The sequence below is a fragment of the Phyllobates terribilis genome, unplaced genomic scaffold (genome assembly GCF_046119375.1).
Source record: "Phyllobates terribilis strain yellow unplaced genomic scaffold, ASM4611937v1 Scaffold_4__5_contigs__length_816908805, whole genome shotgun sequence".
Classification (NCBI taxonomy): Eukaryota; Metazoa; Chordata; class Amphibia; order Anura; family Dendrobatidae; genus Phyllobates; species Phyllobates terribilis.
Window position 1 is genome coordinate 330,951,230 of NW_027362764.1, and position 20,763 is coordinate 330,971,992.

Here is a 20,763-nt window from a genome sequence, read left to right on the forward strand (position 1 = left end):
TGGATTTCTTTTTGAACTTACCTAATAGTGATTCAATGTTCGCTGCCCTTCTTGACATCACTTAGCATTTGTGATGTTCCAATGGCTTAGTGGGTTAATGCCCCTGTCTTTTAAACAGGAGTACATGAATTCTAGTCCTCAGAGAGCTCTTTTTCATTTACTTACCAATAAGTTCCCTATAGAGCCAATGGAAATTTGCATTGATTTTGGGATTGAGATAGTGCAATTGTGAGATAGAATCTGTACTAAGTGTTCATAAAGAACAATATGTCATTACAAGCTGTTTAGATTGGCATTAAGAATAGCATAGTAAAACCAATGGATTTCTTTTTGAACTTACCTCATAGTGATTCATTGGTCACTGCCATTCTTGACATAAATTTGCACCTGTGATGTTGCTGTGGCTTACTGGGTTAATGCACCTGTCTTGTAAAAAGGATTTCATGAGTTCTAATCCTTGGAGAGTCTTTTTCATTTACTTACTGATAAGCTTCCTATGGAGCCAATGTAAATTTGCATTGATTTTGGGATTGAGATAGTGCAATTGTGAGATATAGAATCTGTATTACGTGTTCATCAAGAACAATACGTCATGATGCGCTGCAAAGATTGGCATTAAGAATAACATAGTGAAACCAATGGATTTCTTTTTGACCTTACCTAATAGTGATTCAATGTTCGCTGCCCTTCTTGACATCACTTAGCACTTGTGATGTTCCAATGGTTTAGTGGGTTAATGCCCCTGTCTTTTAAACAAGAGTTCATGAATTCTACTCCTCAGAGAGCTCTTTTTCATTTACTTACCAATAAGTTTCCTATAGAGCCAATGGAAATTTGCATTGATTTTGGGATTGAGATAGTGCAATTGTGAGATAGAATCTGTACTAAGTGTTCATAAAGAACAATATGTCATTACAAGCTGTTTAGATTGGCATTAAGAATAGCATAGTAAAACCAATGGATTTCTTTTTGAACTTACCTAATAGTGATTCATTGGTCACTGCCCTTCTTGACTTAAATTTGCACCTGTGATGTTGCTGTGGATTACTGGGTTAATGCACCTGTCTTGTAAAAAGGATTTCATGAGTTCTAATCCTTGGAGAGTCTTTTTCATTTACTTACTGATAAGCTTCCTATGGAGCCAATGTAAATTTGCATTGATTTTGGGATTGAGATAGTGCAATTGTGAGATATAGAATCTGTATTACGTGTTCATCAAGAACAATACGTCATGATGCGCTGCAAAGATTGGGATTAAGAATAACATATTGAAACCAATGGATTTCTTTTTGAACTTACCTAATAGTGATTCAATGTTCGCTGCCCTTCTTGACATCACTTAGCACTTGTGATGTTCCAATGGCTTAGTGGGTTAATGCCCCTGTCTTTTAAACAGGAGTTCATGAATTCTAGTCCTCAGAGAGCTCTTTTTCATTTACTTACCAATAAGTTTCCTATAGAGCCAATGGAAATTTGCATTGATTTTGGGATTGAGATAGTGCAATTGTGAGATAGAATCTGTACTAAGGGTTCATAAAGAACAATATGTCATTACAAGCTGTTTAGATTGGCATTAAGAATAGCATAGTAAAACCAATGGATTTCTTTTTGAACTTACCTAATAGTGATTCATTGGTCACTGCCCTTCTTGACATAATTTTGCACCTGTGATGTTGCTGTGGATTACTGGGTTAATGCACCTGTCTTGTAAAAAGGATTTCATGAGTTCTAATCCTTGGAGAGTCTTTTTCATTTACTTACTGATAAGCTTCCTATGGAGCCAATGTAAATTTGCATTGATTTTGGGATTGAGATAGTGCAATTGTGAGATATAGAATCTGTATTACGTGTTCATCAAGAACAATACGTCATGATGCGCTGCAAAGATTGGCATTAAGAATAACATATTGAAACCAATGGATTTCTTTTTGAACTTACCTAATAGTGATTCAATGTTCGCTGCCCTTCTTGACATCACTTAGCATTTGTGATGTTCCAATGGCTTAGTGGGTTAATGCCCCTGTCTTTTAAACAGGAGTTCATGAATTCTAGTCCTCAGAGAGCTCTTTTTCATTTACTTACCAATAAGTTTCCTATAGAGCCAATGGAAATTTGCATTGATTTTGGGATTGAGATAGTGCAATTGTGAGATAGAATCTGTACTAAGGGTTCATAAAGAACAATATGTCATTACAAGCTGTTTAGATTGGCATTAAGAATAGCATAGTAAAACCAATGGATTTCTTTTTGAACTTACCTAATAGTGGTTCATTGGTCACTGCCCTTCTTGACATAAATTTGCACCTGTGATGTTGCTGTGGCTTACTGGGTTATTGCACCTGTCTTGTAAAAAGGATTTCATGAGTTCTAATCCTTGGAGAATCTTTTTCATTTACTTACTAATAAGCTTCCTATGGAGCCAATGTAAATTTGCATTGATTTTGGGATTGAGATAGTGCAATTGTGAGATATAGAATCTGTATTACGTGTTCATCAAGAACAATACGTCATGATGCGCTGCAAAGATTGGCATTAAGAATAACATATTGAAACCAATGGATTTCTTTTTGAACTTACCTAATAGTGATTCAATGTTCGCTGCCCTTCTTGACATCACTTAGCATTTGTGATGTTCCAATGGCTTAGTGGGTTAATGCCCCTGTCTTTTAAACAGGAGTACATGAATTCTAGTCCTCAGAGAGCTCTTTTTCATTTACTTACCAATAAGTTTCCTATAGAGCCAATGGAAATTTGCATTGATTTTGGGATTGAGATAGTGCAATTGTGAGATAGAATCTGTACTAAGTGTTCATAAAGAACAATATGTCATTTCAAGCTGTTTAGATTGGCATTAAGAATAGCATAGTAAAACCAATGGATTTCTTTTTGAACTTACCTAATAGTGATTCATTGGTCACTGCCCTTCTTGACATAAATTTGCACCTGTGATGTTGCTGTGGCTTACTGGGTTAATGCACCTGTCTTGTAAAAAGGATTTCATGAGTTCTAATCCTTGGAGAGTCTTTTTCATTTACTTACTGATAAGCTTCCTATGGAGCCAATGTAAATTTGCATTGATTTTGGGATTGAGATAGTGCAATTGTGAGATATAGAATCTGTATTACGTGTTCATCAAGAACAATACGTCATGATGCGCTGCAAAGATTGGCATTAAGAATAACATAGTGAAACCAATGGATTTCTTTTTGAACTTACCTAATAGTGATTCAATGTTTGCTGCCCTTCTTGACATCACTTAGCACTTGTGATGTTCCAATGGCTTAGTGGGTTAATGCCCCTGTCTTTTAAACAGGAGTACATGAATTCTAGTCCTCAGAGAGCTCTTTTTCATTTACTTACCAATAAGTTCCCTATAGAGCCAATGGAAATTTGCATTGATTTTGGGATTGAGATAGTGCAATTGTGAGATAGAATCTGTAATAAGGGTTCATAAAGAACAATATGTCATTACAAGCTGTTTAGATTGGCATTAAGAATAGCATAGTAAAACCAATGGATTTCTTTTTGAACTTACCTAATAGTGATTCATTGGTCACTGCCCTTCTTGACATAAATTTGCACCTGTGTTGTTGCTGTGGATTACTGGGTTAATGCACCTGTCTTGTAAAAAGGATTTCATGAGTTCTAATCCTTGGAGAGTCTTTTTCATTTACTTACTGATAAGCTTCCTATGGAGCCAATGTAAATTTGCATTGATTTTGGGATTGAGATAGTGCAATTGTGAGATATAGAATCTGTATTACGTGTTCATCAAGAACAATACATCATGATGCGTTGCAAAGATTGGCATTAAGAATAACATATTGAAACCAATGGATTTCTTTTTGAACTTACCTAATAGTGATTCAATGTTCGCTGCCCTTCTTGACATCACTTAGCATTTGTGATGTTCCAATGGCTTAGTGGGTTAATGCCCCTGTCTTTTAAACAGGAGTTCATGAATTCTAGTCCTCAGAGAGCTCTTTTTCATTTACTTACCAATAAGTTTCCTATAGAGCCAATGGAAATTTGCATTGATTTTGGGATTGAGATAGTGCAATTGTGAGATAGAATCTGTACTAAGGGTTCATAAAGAACAATATGTCATTACAAGCTGTTTAGATTGGCATTAAGAATAGCATAGTAAAACCAATGGATTTCTTTTTGAACTTACCTAATAGTGGTTCATTGGTCACTGCCCTTCTTGACATAAATTTGCACCTGTGATGTTGCTGTGGCTTACTGGGTTATTGCACCTGTCTTGTAAAAAGGATTTCATGAGTTCTAATCCTTGGAGAATCTTTTTCATTTACTTACTAATAAGCTTCCTATGGAGCCAATGTAAATTTGCATTGATTTTGGGATTGAGATAGTGCAATTGTGAGATATAGAATCTGTATTACGTGTTCATCAAGAACAATACGTCATGATGCGCTGCAAAGATTGGCATTAAGAATAACATAGTGAAACCAATGGATTTCTTTTTGAACTTACCTAATAGTGATTCAATGTTCGCTGCCCTTCTTGACATCACTTAGCACTTGTGATGTTCCAATGGCTTAGTGGGTTAATGCCCTTGTCTTTTAAACAGGAGTACATGAATTCTAGTCCTCAGAGAGCTCTTTTTCATTTACTTACCAATAAGTTCCCTATAGAGCCAATGGAAATTTGCATTGATTTTGGGATTGAGATAGTGCAATTGTGAGATAGAATCTGTAATAAGGGTTCATAAAGAACAATATGTCATTACAAGCTGTTTAGATTGGCATTAAGAATAGCATAGTAAAACCAATGGATTTCTTTTTGAACTTACCTAATAGTGATTCATTGTTCACTGCCCTTCTTGACATAAATTTGCACCTGTGATGTTGCTGTGGATTACTGGGTTAATGCACCTGTCTTGTAAAAAGGATTTCATGAGTTCTAATCCTTGGAGAGTCTTTTTCATTTACTTACTGATAAGCTTCCTATGGAGCCAATGTAAATTTGCATTGATTTTGGGATTGAGATAGTGCAATTGTGAGATATAGAATCTGTATTACGTGTTCATCAAGAACAATACGTCATGATGCGCTGCAAAGATTGGCATTAAGAATAACATATTGAAACCAATGGATTTCTTTTTGAACTTACCTAATAGTGATTCAATGTTCGCTGCCCTTCTTGACATCACTTAGCATTTGTGATGTTCCAATGGCTTAGTGGGTTAATGCCCCTGTCTTTTAAACAGGAGTTCATGAATTCTAGTCCTCAGAGAGCTCTTTTTCATTTACTTACCAATAAGTTTCCTATAGAGCCAATGGAAATTTGCATTGATTTTGGGATTGAGATAGTGCAATTGTGAGATAGAATCTGTACTAAGGGTTCATAAAGAACAATATGTCATTACAAGCTGTTTAGATTGGCATTAAGAATAGCATAGTAAAACCAATGGATTTCTTTTTGAACTTACCTAATAGTGGTTCATTGGTCACTGCCCTTCTTGACATAAATTTGCACCTGTGATGTTGCTGTGGCTTACTGGGTTATTGCACCTGTCTTGTAAAAAGGATTTCATGAGTTCTAATCCTTGGAGAATCTTTTTCATTTACTTACTAATAAGCTTCCTATGGAGCCAATGTAAATTTGCATTGATTTTGGGATTGAGATAGTGCAATTGTGAGATATAGAATCTGTATTACGTGTTCATCAAGAACAATACATCATGATGCGCTGCAAAGATTGGCATTAAGAATAACATAGTGAAACCAATGGATTTCTTTTTGAACTTACCTAATAGTGATTCAATGTTCGCTGCCCTTCTTGACATCACTTAGCACTTGTGATGTTCCAATGGCTTAGTGGGTTAATGCCCTTGTCTTTTAAACAGGAGTACATGAATTCTAGTCCTCAGAGAGCTCTTTTTCATTTACTTACCAATAAGTTCCCTATAGAGCCAATGGAAATTTGCATTGATTTTGGGATTGAGATAGTGCAATTGTGAGATAGAATCTGTAATAAGGGTTCATAAAGAACAATATGTCATTACAAGCTGTTTAGATTGGCATTAAGAATAGCATAGTAAAACCAATGGATTTCTTTTTGAACTTACCTAATAGTGATTCATTGGTCACTGCCCTTCTTGACATAAATTTGCACCTGTGATGTTGCTGTGGATTACTGGGTTAATGCACCTGTCTTGTAAAAAGGATTTCATGAGTTCTAATCCTTGGAGAGTCTTTTTCATTTACTTACTGATAAGCTTCCTATGGAGCCAATGTAAATTTGCATTGATTTTGGGATTGAGATAGTGCAATTGTGAGATATAGAATCTGTATTACGTGTTCATCAAGAACAATACGTCATGATGCGCTGCAAAGATTGGCATTAAGAATAACATATTGAAACCAATGGATTTCTTTTTGAACTTACCTAATAGTGATTCAATGTTCGCTGCCCTTCTTGACATCACTTAGCATTTGTGATGTTCCAATGGCTTAGTGGGTTAATGCCCCTGTCTTTTAAACAGGAGTACATGAATTCTAGTCCTCAGAGAGCTCTTTTTCATTTACTTACCAATAAGTTTCCTATAGAGCCAATGGAAATTTGCATTGATTTTGGGATTGAGATAGTGCAATTGTGAGATAGAATCTGTACTAAGTGTTCATAAAGAACAATATGTCATTACAAGCTGTTTAGATTGGCATTAAGAATAGCATAGTAAAACCAATGGATTTCTTTTTGAACTTACCTAATAGTGATTCATTGGTCACTGCCCTTCTTGACATAATTTTGCACCTGTGATGTTGCTGTGGATTACTGGGTTAATGCACCTGTCTTGTAAAAAGGATTTCATGAGTTCTAATCCTTGGAGAGTCTTTTTCATTTACTTACTGATAAGCTTCCTATGGAGCCAATGTAAATTTGCATTGATTTTGGGATTGAGATAGTGCAATTGTGAGATATAGAATCTGTATTACGTGTTCATCAAGAACAATACGTCATGATGCGCTGCAAAGATTGGCATTAAGAATAACATACTGAAACCAATGGATTTCTTTTTGAACTTACCTAATAGTGATTCAATGTTCGCTGCCCTTCTTGACATCACTTAGCATTTGTGATGTTCCAATGGCTTAGTGGGTTAATGCCCCTGTCTTTTAAACAGGAGTTCATGAATTCTAGTCCTCAGAGAGCTCTTTTTCATTTACTTACCAATAAGTTTCCTATAGAGCCAATGGAAATTTGCATTGATTTTGGGATTGAGATAGTGCAATTGTGAGATAGAATCTGTACTAAGGGTTCATAAAGAACAATATGTCATTACAAGCTGTTTAGATTGGCATTAAGAATAGCATAGTAAAACCAATGGATTTCTTTTTGAACTTACCTAATAGTGGTTCATTGGTCACTGCCCTTCTTGACATAAATTTGCACCTGTGATGTTGCTGTGGCTTACTGGGTTATTGCACCTGTCTTGTAAAAAGGATTTCATGAGTTCTAATCCTTGGAGAATCTTTTTCATTTACTTACTAATAAGCTTCCTATGGAGCCAATGTAAATTTGCATTGATTTTGGGATTGAGATAGTGCAATTGTGAGATATAGAATCTGTATTACGTGTTCATCAAGAACAATACGTCATGATGCGCTGCAAAGATTGGCATTAAGAATAACATAGTGAAACCAATGGATTTCTTTTTGAACTTACCTAATAGTGATTCAATGTTCGCTGCCCTTCTTGACATCACTTAGCACTTGTGATGTTCCAATGGCTTAGTGGGTTAATACCCTTGTCTTTTAAACAGGAGTACATGAATTCTAGTCCTCAGAGAGCTCTTTTTCATTTACTTACCAATAAGTTCCCTATAGAGCCAATGGAAATTTGCATTGATTTTGGGATTGAGATAGTGCAATTGTGAGATAGAATCTGTAATAAGGGTTCATAAAGAACAATATGTCATTACAAGCTGTTTAGATTGGCATTAAGAATAGCATAGTAAAACCAATGGATTTCTTTTTGAACTTACCTAATAGTGATTCATTGGTCACTGCCCTTCTTGACATAAATTTGCACCTGTGATGTTGCTGTGGATTACTGGGTTAATGCACCTGTCTTGTAAAAAGGATTTCATGAGTTCTAATCCTTGGAGAGTCTTTTTCATTTACTTACTGATAAGCTTCCTATGGAGCCAATGTAAATTTGCATTGATTTTGGGATTGAGATAGTGCAATTGTGAGATATAGAATCTGTATTACGTGTTCATCAAGAACAATACGTCATGATGCGCTGCAAAGATTGGCATTAAGAATAACATATTGAAACCAATGGATTTCTTTTTGAACTTACCTAATAGTGATTCAATGTTCGCTGCCCTTCTTGACATCACTTAGCATTTGTGATGTTCCAATGGCTTAGTGGGTTAATGCCCCTGTCTTTTAAACAGGAGTACATGAATTCTAGTCCTCAGAGAGCTCTTTTTCATTTACTTACCAATAAGTTTCCTATAGAGCCAATGGAAATTTGCATTGATTTTGGGATTGAGATAGTGCAATTGTGAGATAGAATCTGTACTAAGTGTTCATAAAGAACAATATGTCATTTCAAGCTGTTTAGATTGGCATTAAGAATAGCATAGTAAAACCAATGGATTTCTTTTTGAACTTACCTAATAGTGATTCATTGGTCACTGCCCTTCTTGACAAAAATTTGCACCTGTGATGTTGCTGTGGCTTACTGGGTTAATGCACCTGTCTTGTAAAAAGGATTTCATGAGTTCTAATCCTTGGAGAGTCTTTTTCATTTACTTACTGATAAGCTTCCTATGGAGCCAATGTAAATTTGCATTGATTTTGGGATTGAGATAGTGCAATTGTGAGATATAGAATCTGTATTACGTGTTCATCAAGAACAATACGTCATGATGCGCTGCAAAGATTGGCATTAAGAATAACATAGTTAAACCAATGGATTTCTTTTTGAACTTACCTAATAGTGATTCAATGTTCGCTGCCCTTCTTGACATCACTTAGCACTTGTGATGTTCCAATGGCTTAGTGGGTTAATGCCCCTGTCTTTTAAACAGGAGTACATGAATTCTAGTCCTCAGAGAGCTCTTTTTCATTTACTTACCAATAAGTTCCCTATAGAGCCAATGGAAATTTGCATTGATTTTGGGATTGAGATAGTGCAATTGTGAGATAGAATCTGTACTAAGTGTTCATAAAGAACAATATGTCATTACAAGCTGTTTAGATTGGCATTAAGAATAGCATAGTAAAACCAATGGATTTCTTTTTGAACTTACCTAATAGTGATTCATTGGTCACTGCCCTTCTTGACATAAATTTGCACCTGTGATGTTGCTGTGGCTTACTGGGTTAATGCACCTGTCTTGTAAAAAGGATTTCATGAGTTCTAATCCTTGGAGAGTCTTTTTCATTTACTTACTGATAAGCTTCCTATGGAGCCAATGTAAATTTGCATTGATTTTGGGATTGAGATAGTGCAATTGTGAGATATAGAATCTGTATTACGTGTTCATCAAGAACAATACGTCATGATGCGCTGCAAAGATTGGCATTAAGAATAACATAGTGAAACCAATGGATTTCTTTTTGACCTTACCTAATAGTGATTCAATGTTCGCTGCCCTTCTTGACATCACTTAGCACTTGTGATGTTCCAATGGTTTAGTGGGTTAATGCCCCTGTCTTTTAAACAAGAGTTCATGAATTCTACTCCTCAGAGAGCTCTTTTTCATTTACTTACCAATAAGTTTCCTATAGAGCCAATGGAAATTTGCATTGATTTTGGGATTGAGATAGTGCAATTGTGAGATAGAATCTGTACTAAGTGTTCATAAAGAACAATATGTCATTACAAGCTGTTTAGATTGGCATTAAGAATAGCATAGTAAAACCAATGGATTTCTTTTTGAACTTACCTTATAGTGATTCATTGGTCACTGCCCTTCTTGACTTAAATTTGCACCTGTGATGTTGCTGTGGATTACTGGGTTAATGCACCTGTCTTGTAAAAAGGATTTCATGAGTTCTAATCCTTGGAGAGTCTTTTTCATTTACTTACTGATAAGCTTCCTATGGAGCCAATGTAAATTTGCATTGATTTTGGGATTGAGATAGTGCAATTGTGAGATATAGAATCTGTATTACGTGTTCATCAAGAACAATACGTCATGATGCGCTGCAAAGATTGGGATTAAGAATAACATATTGAAACCAATGGATTTCTTTTTGAACTTACCTAATAGTGATTCAATGTTCGCTGCCCTTCTTGACATCACTTAGCACTTGTGATGTTCCAATGGCTTAGTGCTTTAATGCCCCTGTCTTTTAAACAGGAGTACATGAATTCTAGTCCTCAGAGAGCTCTTTTTCATTTACTTACCAATAAGTTTCCTATAGAGCCAATGGAAATTTGCATTGATTTTGGGATTGAGATAGTGCAATTGTGAGATAGAATCTGTACTAAGTGTTCATAAAGAACAATATGTCATTTCAAGCTGTTTAGATTGGCATTAAGAATAGCATAGTAAAACCAATGGATTTCTTTTTGAACTTACCTAATAGTGATTCATTGGTCACTGCCCTTGTTGATATAAATTTGCACCTGTGATGTTGCTGTGGCTTACTGGGTTAATGCACCTGTCTTGTAAAAAGGATTTCATGAGTTCTAATCCTTGGAGAGTCTTTTTCATTTACTTACTGATAAGCTTCCTATGGAGCCAATGTAAATTTGCATTGATTTTGGGATTGAGATAGTGCAATTGTGAGATATAGAATCTGTATTACGTGTTCATCAAGAACAATACGTCATGATGCACTGCAAAGATTGGCATTAAGAATAACATATTGAAACCAATGGATTTCTTTTTGAACTTACCTAATAGTGATTCAATGTTCGCTGCCCTTCTTGACATCACTTAGCACTTGTGATGTTCCAATGGCTTAGTGGGTTAATGCCCCTGTCTTTTAAACAGGAGTTCATGAATTCTAGTCCTCAGAGAGCTCTTTTTCATTTACTTACCAATAAGTTTCCTATAGAGCCAATGGAAATTTGCATTGATTTTGGGATTGAGATAGTGCAATTGTGAGATAGAATCTGTACTAAGGGTTCATAAAGAACAATATGTCATTACAAGCTGTTTAGATTGTCATTAAGAATAGCATAGTAAAACCAATGGATTTCTTTTTGAACTTACCTAATAGTGGTTCATTGGTCACTGCCCTTCTTGACATAAATTTGCACCTGTGATGTTGCTGTGGCTTACTGGGTTAATGCACCTGTCTTGTAAAAAGGATTTCATGAGTTCTAATCCTTGGAGAATCTTTTTCATTTACTTACTAATAAGCTTCCTATGGAGCCAATGTAAATTTGCATTGATTTTGGGATTGAGATAGTGCAATTGTGAGATATAGAATCTGTATTACGTGTTCATCAAGAACAATACGTCATGATGCGCTGCAAAGATTGGCATTAAGAATAACATAGTGAAAAAAATGGATTTCTTTTTGAACTTACCTAATAGTGATTCAATGTTCGCTGCCCTTCTTGACATCACTTAGCACTTGTGATGTTCCAATGGCTTAGTGCTTTAATGCCCCTGTCTTTTAAACAGGAGTACATGAATTCTAGTCCTCAGAGAGCTCTTTTTCATTTACTTACCAATAAGTTTCCTATAGAGCCAATGGAAATTTGCATTGATTTTGGGATTGAGATAGTGCAATTGTGAGATAGAATCTGTACTAAGTGTTCATAAAGAACAATATGTCATTTCAAGCTGTTTAGATTGGCATTAAGAATAGCATAGTAAAACCAATGGATTTCTTTTTGAACTTACCTAATAGTGATTCATTGGTCACTGCCCTTCTTGATATAAATTTGCACCTGTGATGTTGCTGTGGATTACTGGGTTAATGCACCTGTCTTGTAAAAAGGATTTCATGAGTTCTAATCCTTGGAGAGTCTTTTTCATTTACTTACTGATAAGCTTCCTATGGAGCCAATGTAAATTTGCATTGATTTTGGGATTGAGATAGTGCAATTGTGAGATATAGAATCTGTATTACGTGTTCATCAAGAACAATACGTCATGATGCGCTGCAAAGATTGGCATTAAGAATAACATAGTGAAACCAATGGATTTCTTTTTGACCTTACCTAATAGTGATTCAATGTTCGCTGCCCTTCTTGACATCACTTAGCACTTGTGATGTTCCAATGGTTTAGTGGGTTAATGCCCCTGTCTTTTAAACAAGAGTTCATGAATTCTACTCCTCAGAGAGCTCTTTTTCATTTACTTACCAATAAGTTTCCTATAGAGCCAATGGAAATTTGCATTGATTTTGGGATTGAGATAGTGCAATTGTGAGATAGAATCTGTACTAAGTGTTCATAAAGAACAATATGTCATTACAAGCTGTTTAGATTGGCATTAAGAATAGCATAGTAAAACCAATGGATTTCTTTTTGAACTTACCTAATAGTGATTCATTGGTCACTGCCCTTCTTGACTTAAATTTGCACCTGTGATGTTGCTGTGGATTACTGGGTTAATGCACCTGTCTTGTAAAAAGGATTTCATGAGTTCTAATCCTTGGAGAGTCTTTTTCATTTACTTACTGATAAGCTTCCTATGGAGCCAATGTAAATTTGCATTGATTTTGGGATTGAGATAGTGCAATTGTGAGATATAGAATCTGTATTACGTGTTCATCAAGAACAATACGTCATGATGCGCTGCAAAGATTGGGATTAAGAATAACATATTGAAACCAATGGATTTCTTTTTGAACTTACCTAATAGTGATTCAATGTTCGCTGCCCTTCTTGACATCACTTAGCACTTGTGATGTTCCAATGGCTTAGTGCTTTAATGCCCCTGTCTTTTAAACAGGAGTACATGAATTCTAGTCCTCAGAGAGCTCTTTTTCATTTACTTACCAATAAGTTTCCTATAGAGCCAATGGAAATTTGCATTGATTTTGGGATTGAGATAGTGCAATTGTGAGATAGAATCTGTACTAAGTGTTCATAAAGAACAATATGTCATTTCAAGCTGTTTAGATTGGCATTAAGAATAGCATAGTAAAACCAATGGATTTCTTTTTGAACTTACCTAATAGTGATTCATTGGTCACTGCCCTTGTTGATATAAATTTGCACCTGTGATGTTGCTGTGGCTTACTGGGTTAATGCACCTGTCTTGTAAAAAGGATTTCATGAGTTCTAATCCTTGGAGAGTCTTTTTCATTTACTTACTGATAAGCTTCCTATGGAGCCAATGTAAATTTGCATTGATTTTGGGATTGAGATAGTGCAATTGTGAGATATAGAATCTGTATTACGTGTTCATCAAGAACAATACGTCATGATGCGCTGCAAAGATTGGCATTAAGAATAACATATTGAAACCAATGGATTTCTTTTTGAACTTACCTAATAGTGATTCAATGTTCGCTGCCCTTCTTGACATCACTTAGCACTTGTGATGTTCCAATGGCTTAGTGGGTTAATGCCCCTGTCTTTTAAACAGGAGTTCATGAATTCTAGTCCTCAGAGAGCTCTTTTTCATTTACTTACCAATAAGTTTCCTATAGAGCCAATGGAAATTTGCATTGATTTTGGGATTGAGATAGTGCAATTGTGAGATAGAATCTGTACTAAGGGTTCATAAAGAACAATATGTCATTACAAGCTGTTTAGATTGTCATTAAGAATAGCATAGTAAAACCAATGGATTTCTTTTTGAACTTACCTAATAGTGGTTCATTGGTCACTGCCCTTCTTGACATAAATTTGCACCTGTGATGTTGCTGTGGCTTACTGGGTTAATGCACCTGTCTTGTAAAAAGGATTTCATGAGTTCTAATCCTTGGAGAATCTTTTTCATTTACTTACTAATAAGCTTCCTATGGAGCCAATGTAAATTTGCATTGATTTTGGGATTGAGATAGTGCAATTGTGAGATATAGAATCTGTATTACGTGTTCATCAAGAACAATACGTCATGATGCGCTGCAAAGATTGGCATTAAGAATAACATAGTGAAAAAAATGGATTTCTTTTTGAACTTACCTAATAGTGATTCAATGTTCGCTGCCCTTCTTGACATCACTTAGCACTTGTGATGTTCCAATGGCTTAGTGCTTTAATGCCCCTGTCTTTTAAACAGGAGTACATGAATTCTAGTCCTCAGAGAGCTCTTTTTCATTTACTTACCAATAAGTTTCCTATAGAGCCAATGGAAATTTGCATTGATTTTGGGATTGAGATAGTGCAATTGTGAGATAGAATCTGTACTAAGTGTTCATAAAGAACAATATGTCATTTCAAGCTGTTTAGATTGGCATTAAGAATAGCATAGTAAAACCAATGGATTTCTTTTTGAACTTACCTAATAGTGATTCATTGGTCACTGCCCTTCTTGATATAAATTTGCACCTGTGATGTTGCTGTGGATTACTGGGTTAATGCACCTGTCTTGTAAAAAGGATTTCATGAGTTCTAATCCTTGGAGAGTCTTTTTCATTTACTTACTGATAAGCTTCCTATGGAGCCAATGTAAATTTGCATTGATTTTGGGATTGAGATAGTGCAATTGTGAGATATAGAATCTGTATTACGTGTTCATCAAGAACAATACGTCATGATGCGCTGCAAAGATTGGCATTAAGAATAACATATTGAAACCAATGGATTTCTTTTTGAACTTACCTAATAGTGATTCAATGTTCGCTGCCCTTCTTGACATCACTTAGCACTTGTGATGTTCCAATGGCTTAGTGGGTTAATGCCCCTGTCTTTTAAACAGGAGTTCATGAATTCTAGTCCTCAGAGAGCTCTTTTTCATTTACTTACCAATAAGTTTCCTATAGAGCCAATGGAAATTTGCATTGATTTTGGGATTGAGATAGTGCAATTGTGAGATAGAATCTGTACTAAGGGTTCATAAAGAACAATATGTCATTACAAGCTGTTTAGATTGGCATTAAGAATAGCATAGTAAAACCAATGGATTTCTTTTTGAACTTACCTAATAGTGGTTCATTGGTCACTGCCCTTCTTGACATAAATTTGCACCTGTGATGTTGCTGTGGCTTACTGGGTTAATGCACCTGTCTTGTAAAAAGGATTTCATGAGTTCTAATCCTTGGAGAGTCTTTTTCATTTACTTACTAATAAGCTTCCTATGGAGCCAATGTAAATTTGCATTGATTTTGGGATTGAGATAGTGCAATTGTGAGATATAGAATCTGTATTACGTGTTCATCAAGAACAATACGTCATGATGCGCTGCAAAGATTGGCATTAAGAATAACATAGTGAAAAAAATGGATTTCTTTTTGAACTTACCTAATAGTGATTCAATGTTCGCTGCCCTTCTTGACATCACTTAGCACTTGTGATGTTCCAATGGCTTAGTGCTTTAATGCCCCTGTCTTTTAAACAGGAGTACATGAATTCTAGTCCTCAGAGAGCTCTTTTTCATTTACTTACCAATAAGTTTCCTATAGAGCCAATGGAAATTTGCATTGATTTTGGGATTGAGATAGTGCAATTGTGAGATAGAATCTGTACTAAGTGTTCATAAAGAACAATATGTCATTTCAAGCTGTTTAGATTGGCATTAAGAATGGCATAGTAAAACCAATGGATTTCTTTTTGAACTTACCTAATAGTGATTCATTGGTCACTGCCCTTGTTGATATAAATTTGCACCTGTGATGTTGCTGTGGCTTACTGGGTTAATGCACCTGTCTTGTAAAAAGGATTTCATGAGTTCTAATCCTTGGAGAGTCTTTTTCATTTACTTACTGATAAGCTTCCTATGGAGCCAATGTAAATTTGCATTGATTTTGGGATTGAGATAGTGCAATTGTGAGATATAGAATCTGTATTACGTGTTCATCAAGAACAATACGTCATGATGCGCTGCAAAGATTGGCATTAAGAATAACATATTGAAACCAATGGATTTCTTTTTGAACTTACCTAATAGTGATTCAATGTTCGCTGCCCTTCTTGACATCACTTATCACTTGTGATGTTCCAATGGCTTAGTGGGTTAATGCCCCTGTCTTTTAAACAGGAGTTCATGAATTCTAGTCCTCAGAGAGCTCTTTTTCATTTACTTACCAATAAGTTTCCTATAGAGCCAATGGAAATTTGCATTGATTTTTGGATTGAGATAGTGCAATTGTGAGATAGAATCTGTACTAAGTGTTCATAAAGAACAATATGTCATTACAGGCTGTTTAGATTGGCATTAAGAATAACATAGTAAAACCAATGGATTTCTATTTGAACTTACCTAATAGTGATTCATTGGTCACTGCCCTTCTTGACATAAATTTGCACCCGTGATGTTCCTGTGGCTTACTGGGTTAATGCACCTGTCTTGTAAAAAGCATTTCATGAGTTCTAATCCTTGTAGAGTCTTTTTCATTTACTTACTAATAAGCTTCCTATGGAGCAATGGAAATTTGCATTGATTTTGAGATATAGAATCTGTATTACGTGTTCATCAAGAACAATACGTCATGATGCGCTGCAAAGATTGGCATTAAGAATAACATAGTGAAACCAATGGATTTCTTTTTGAACTTACCTAATAGTGATTCATTGGTCATTGCCCTTCTTGACAACATTTTGCACTTGTCATGTTCCAGTGGCTTACTTGGTTATTGCACCTGTCTTATAAACAGGAGTTCATGAGTTCTAATTCTCAGAGAGTTTTTCATTTACTTACTAATAAGCTTCCTATAGAGCCAATGGAAATTTGCATTGATTTTGGGCTTGAAATAGTGCAATTGTGAGATATAGAATCTGTATTACGTGTTCATCAAGAACAATACGTCATGATGCGCTGCAAAGATTGGCATTAAGAATAACATAGTGAAACCAATGGATTTTTTTTTGAACTTACCTAATAGTGATTCAATGTTCACTGCCCTTCTTGACATCACTTTCCACTTGTGATGTTCCAATGGCTTAGTGGGTTAATGCCCCTGTCTTTTAAACAGGAGTTCATGAATTCTAGTCCTCAGAGAGCTCTTTTTCATTTACTTAACAATAAGTTTCCTATAGAGCCAATGGAAATTTGCATTGATTTTGGGATTGAGATAGTGCAATTGTGAGATAGAATCTGTACTAAGTGTTCATAAAGAACAATATGTCATTACAAGCTGTTTAGATTGGCATTAAGAATAACATAGTAAAACCAATGGATTTCTTTTTGAACTTACCTAATAGTGATTCGTTGTTCACTGCCCTTCTTGACATCACTTGGCAGCTGTGTTGTTCCAGTGGCTTACTGCCTTAATTAACCTGTTTTATAAACATGAGTTCAAATTCTCAGAGAGTTTTTTCATTTACTTACTAATAAGCTTCCTTTAGAGCCAATGGAAATTTGCATTGATATTGGGCTTGAGATTGTGCAATTGTGAGATAGAATTTGTACTACAGTAAGTGTTAATAAAGTACAATATGTCATTATAGGCTCAAAGATTGGCATTAAGAATAACATAGTGAAACCAATGGATTTCTTTTTGAACTTACCTAATAGTGATTCATTGTTCACTGCCCTTCTTGACAACCCTTTGCACTTGTGATGTACCAATGGCTTAGTGGGTTAATGCCCCTGTCTTTTACACAAGAGTTCATGAGTTCTAGTCCTCAGAGAGCTATTTTTCATTTACTTACCAATAAGTTTCCTATAGAGCCAATGGAAATTTGCACTGATTTTGGGATTGAGATAGTGCAATTGTGAGATAGAATCTGTACTAAGTGTTCATAAAGAACAATATGTCATTACAAGCTGTTTAGATTGGCATTAAGAATAACATAGTAAAACCAATGGATTTCTTTTTGAACTTACCTAATAGTGATTCGTTGTTCACTGCCCTTCTTGACATCACTTGGCAGCTGTGTTGTTCCAGTGGCTTACTGCCTTAATTAACCTGTTTTATAAACATGAGTTCAAATTCTCAGAGAGTTTTTTCATTTACTTACTAATAAGCTTCCTATGGAGCAATGGAAATTTGCATTGATTTTGAGATATAGAATCTGTATTACGTGTTCATCAAGAACAATACGTCATGATGCGCTGTAAAGATTGGCATTAAGAATAACATAGTGAAACCAATGGATTTCTTTTTGAACTTACCTAATAGTGATTTATTGGTCATTGCCCTTCTTGACAACCTTTTGAACTTGTGATGTTCCAGTGGCTTACTTGGTTATTGCGCCTGTTTTATAAACAGGAGTTCATGAGTTCTAATTCTCAGAGAGTTTTTTCATTTACTTACTAATAAGCTTCCTATGGAGCCAATGTAAATTTGCATTGATTTTGGGATTCAGATAGTGCAATTATGAGATAGAATCTGTATTACGTGTTCATCAAGAAGAATACGTCATGATGCGCTGCAAAAATTTGCATTAAGAAAAACATAGTAAAACCAATGGATTTCTTTTTGAACTTAACTAATAGTGATTCAATGTTCGCTGCCCTTCTTGACATCACTTTGCACTTGTGATGTTCCAATGGCTTAGTGGGTTAATGCCCCTGTCTTTTAAACAGGAGTTCATGAATTCTAGTCCTCAGAGAGCTCTTTTTCATTTACTTACCAATAAGTTTCCTATAGAGCCAATGGAAATTTCCATTGATTTTTGGATTGAGATAGTGCAATTGTGAGATAGAATCTGTACTAAGTGTTCATAAAGAACAATATGTCATTACAGGCTGTTTAGATTGGCATTAAGAATAACATAGTAAAACCAATGGATTTCTATTTGAACTTACATAATAGTGATTCATTGGTCACTGCCCTTCTTGACATAAATTTGCACCCGTGATGTTGCTGTGGCTTGCTGGGTTAATGCACCTGTCTTGTAAAAAGGATTTCATGAGTTCTAATCCTTGTAGAGTCTTTTTCATTTACTTACTAATAAGCTTCCTATGGAGCAATGGAAATTTGCATTGATTTTGAGATATAGAATCTGTATTACGTGTTCATCAAGAACAATACGTCATGATGCGCTGCAAAAATTGGGATTAAGAAAAACATAGTAAAACCAATGGATTTATTTTTGAACTTACCTAATAGTGATTGATTGGTCATTGCCCTTCTTGACAACATTTTGCACTTGTGATGTTCCAGTGGTTTACTTGGTTATTGCGCCTGTCTTATAAACATGAGTTCTAATTCTCAGAGAGTCTTTTTCATTTACTTACTAATAAGCTTCCTATAGAGCCAATGGAAATTTGCATTGATTTTGGGCTTGAAATAGTGCAATTGTGAGATATAGAATCTGTATTACGTGTTCATCAAGAACAATACGTCATGATGCGCTGCAAAGATTGGCATTAAAAATAACATAGTGAAACCAATGGATTTCTTTTTGAACTTACCTAATAGTGATTCAATGTTCACTGCCCTTCTTGACCTCACTTTGCACTTGTGATGTTCCAATGGCTTAGTGGGTTAATGCTCCTGTCTTTTAAACAGGAGTTCATGAATTCTAGTCCTCAGAGAGCTGTTTTTCATTTACTTACCAATAAGTTTCCTATAGAGCCAATGGAAATTTGCATTGATTTTGGGATTGAGATAGTGAAATTGTGAGATAGAATCTGTACTAAGTGTTCATAAAGAACAATACGTCATTACAAGCTGTTTAGATTGGCATTAAGAATAGCATAGTAAAACCAATGGATTTCTTTTTGAACTTACCTAATAGTGATTCATTGGTCACTGCCCTTCTTGACATAAATTTGCACCTGTGATGTTGCTGTGGCTTACTGGGTTAATGCACCTGTCTTGTTAAAAGGATTTCATGAGTTCTAATCCCTGGAGAGTCTTTTTCATTTACTTACTAATAAGCTTCCTATGGAGCAATGGAAATTTGCATTGATTTTGAGATATAGAATCTGTATTACGTGTTCATCAAGAACAATACGTCATTATGCGCTTCAAAGATTGGCATTAAGACTAACAGAGTGAAACCAATGGATTTCTTTTTGAACTTACCTAATAGTGATTCATTGGTCACTGCCCTTCTTGACATAAGTTTGCACCTGTGATGTTGCTGTGGCTTACTGGGTTAATGCACCTGTCTTGTAAAAAGGATTTCATGAGTTCTAATCCTTGGAGAGTCTTTTTCATTTACTTACTGATAAGCTTCCTATGGAGCCAATGTAAATTTGCATTGATTTTGGGATTGAGATAGTGCAATTGTGAGATATAGAATCTGTATTACGTGTTCATCAAGAACAATACGTCATGATGCGCTGCAAAGATTGGCATTAAGAATAACATAGTGAAACCAATGGATTTATTTTTGAACTTACCAATAGTGATTCAATGTTCACTGCCCTTCTTGACATCACTTTCCACTTGTGATGTTCCAATGGCTTAGTGGGTTAATGCCCCTGTCTTTTAAACAGGAGTTCATGAATTCTAGTCCTCAGAGAGCTCTTTTTCATTTACTTAACAATAAGTTTCCTATAGAGCCAATGGAAATTTGCATTGATTTTGGGATTGAGATAGTGCAATTGTGAGATAGAATCTGTACTAAGTGTTCATAAAGAACAATATGTCATTACAAGCTGTTTAGATTGGCATTAAGAATAACATAGTAAAACCAATGGATTTCTTTTTGAACTTACCTAATAGTGATTCGTTGTTCACTGCCCTTCTTGACATCACTTGGCAGCTGTGTTGTTCCAGTGGCTTACTGCCTTAATTAACCTGTTTTATAAAC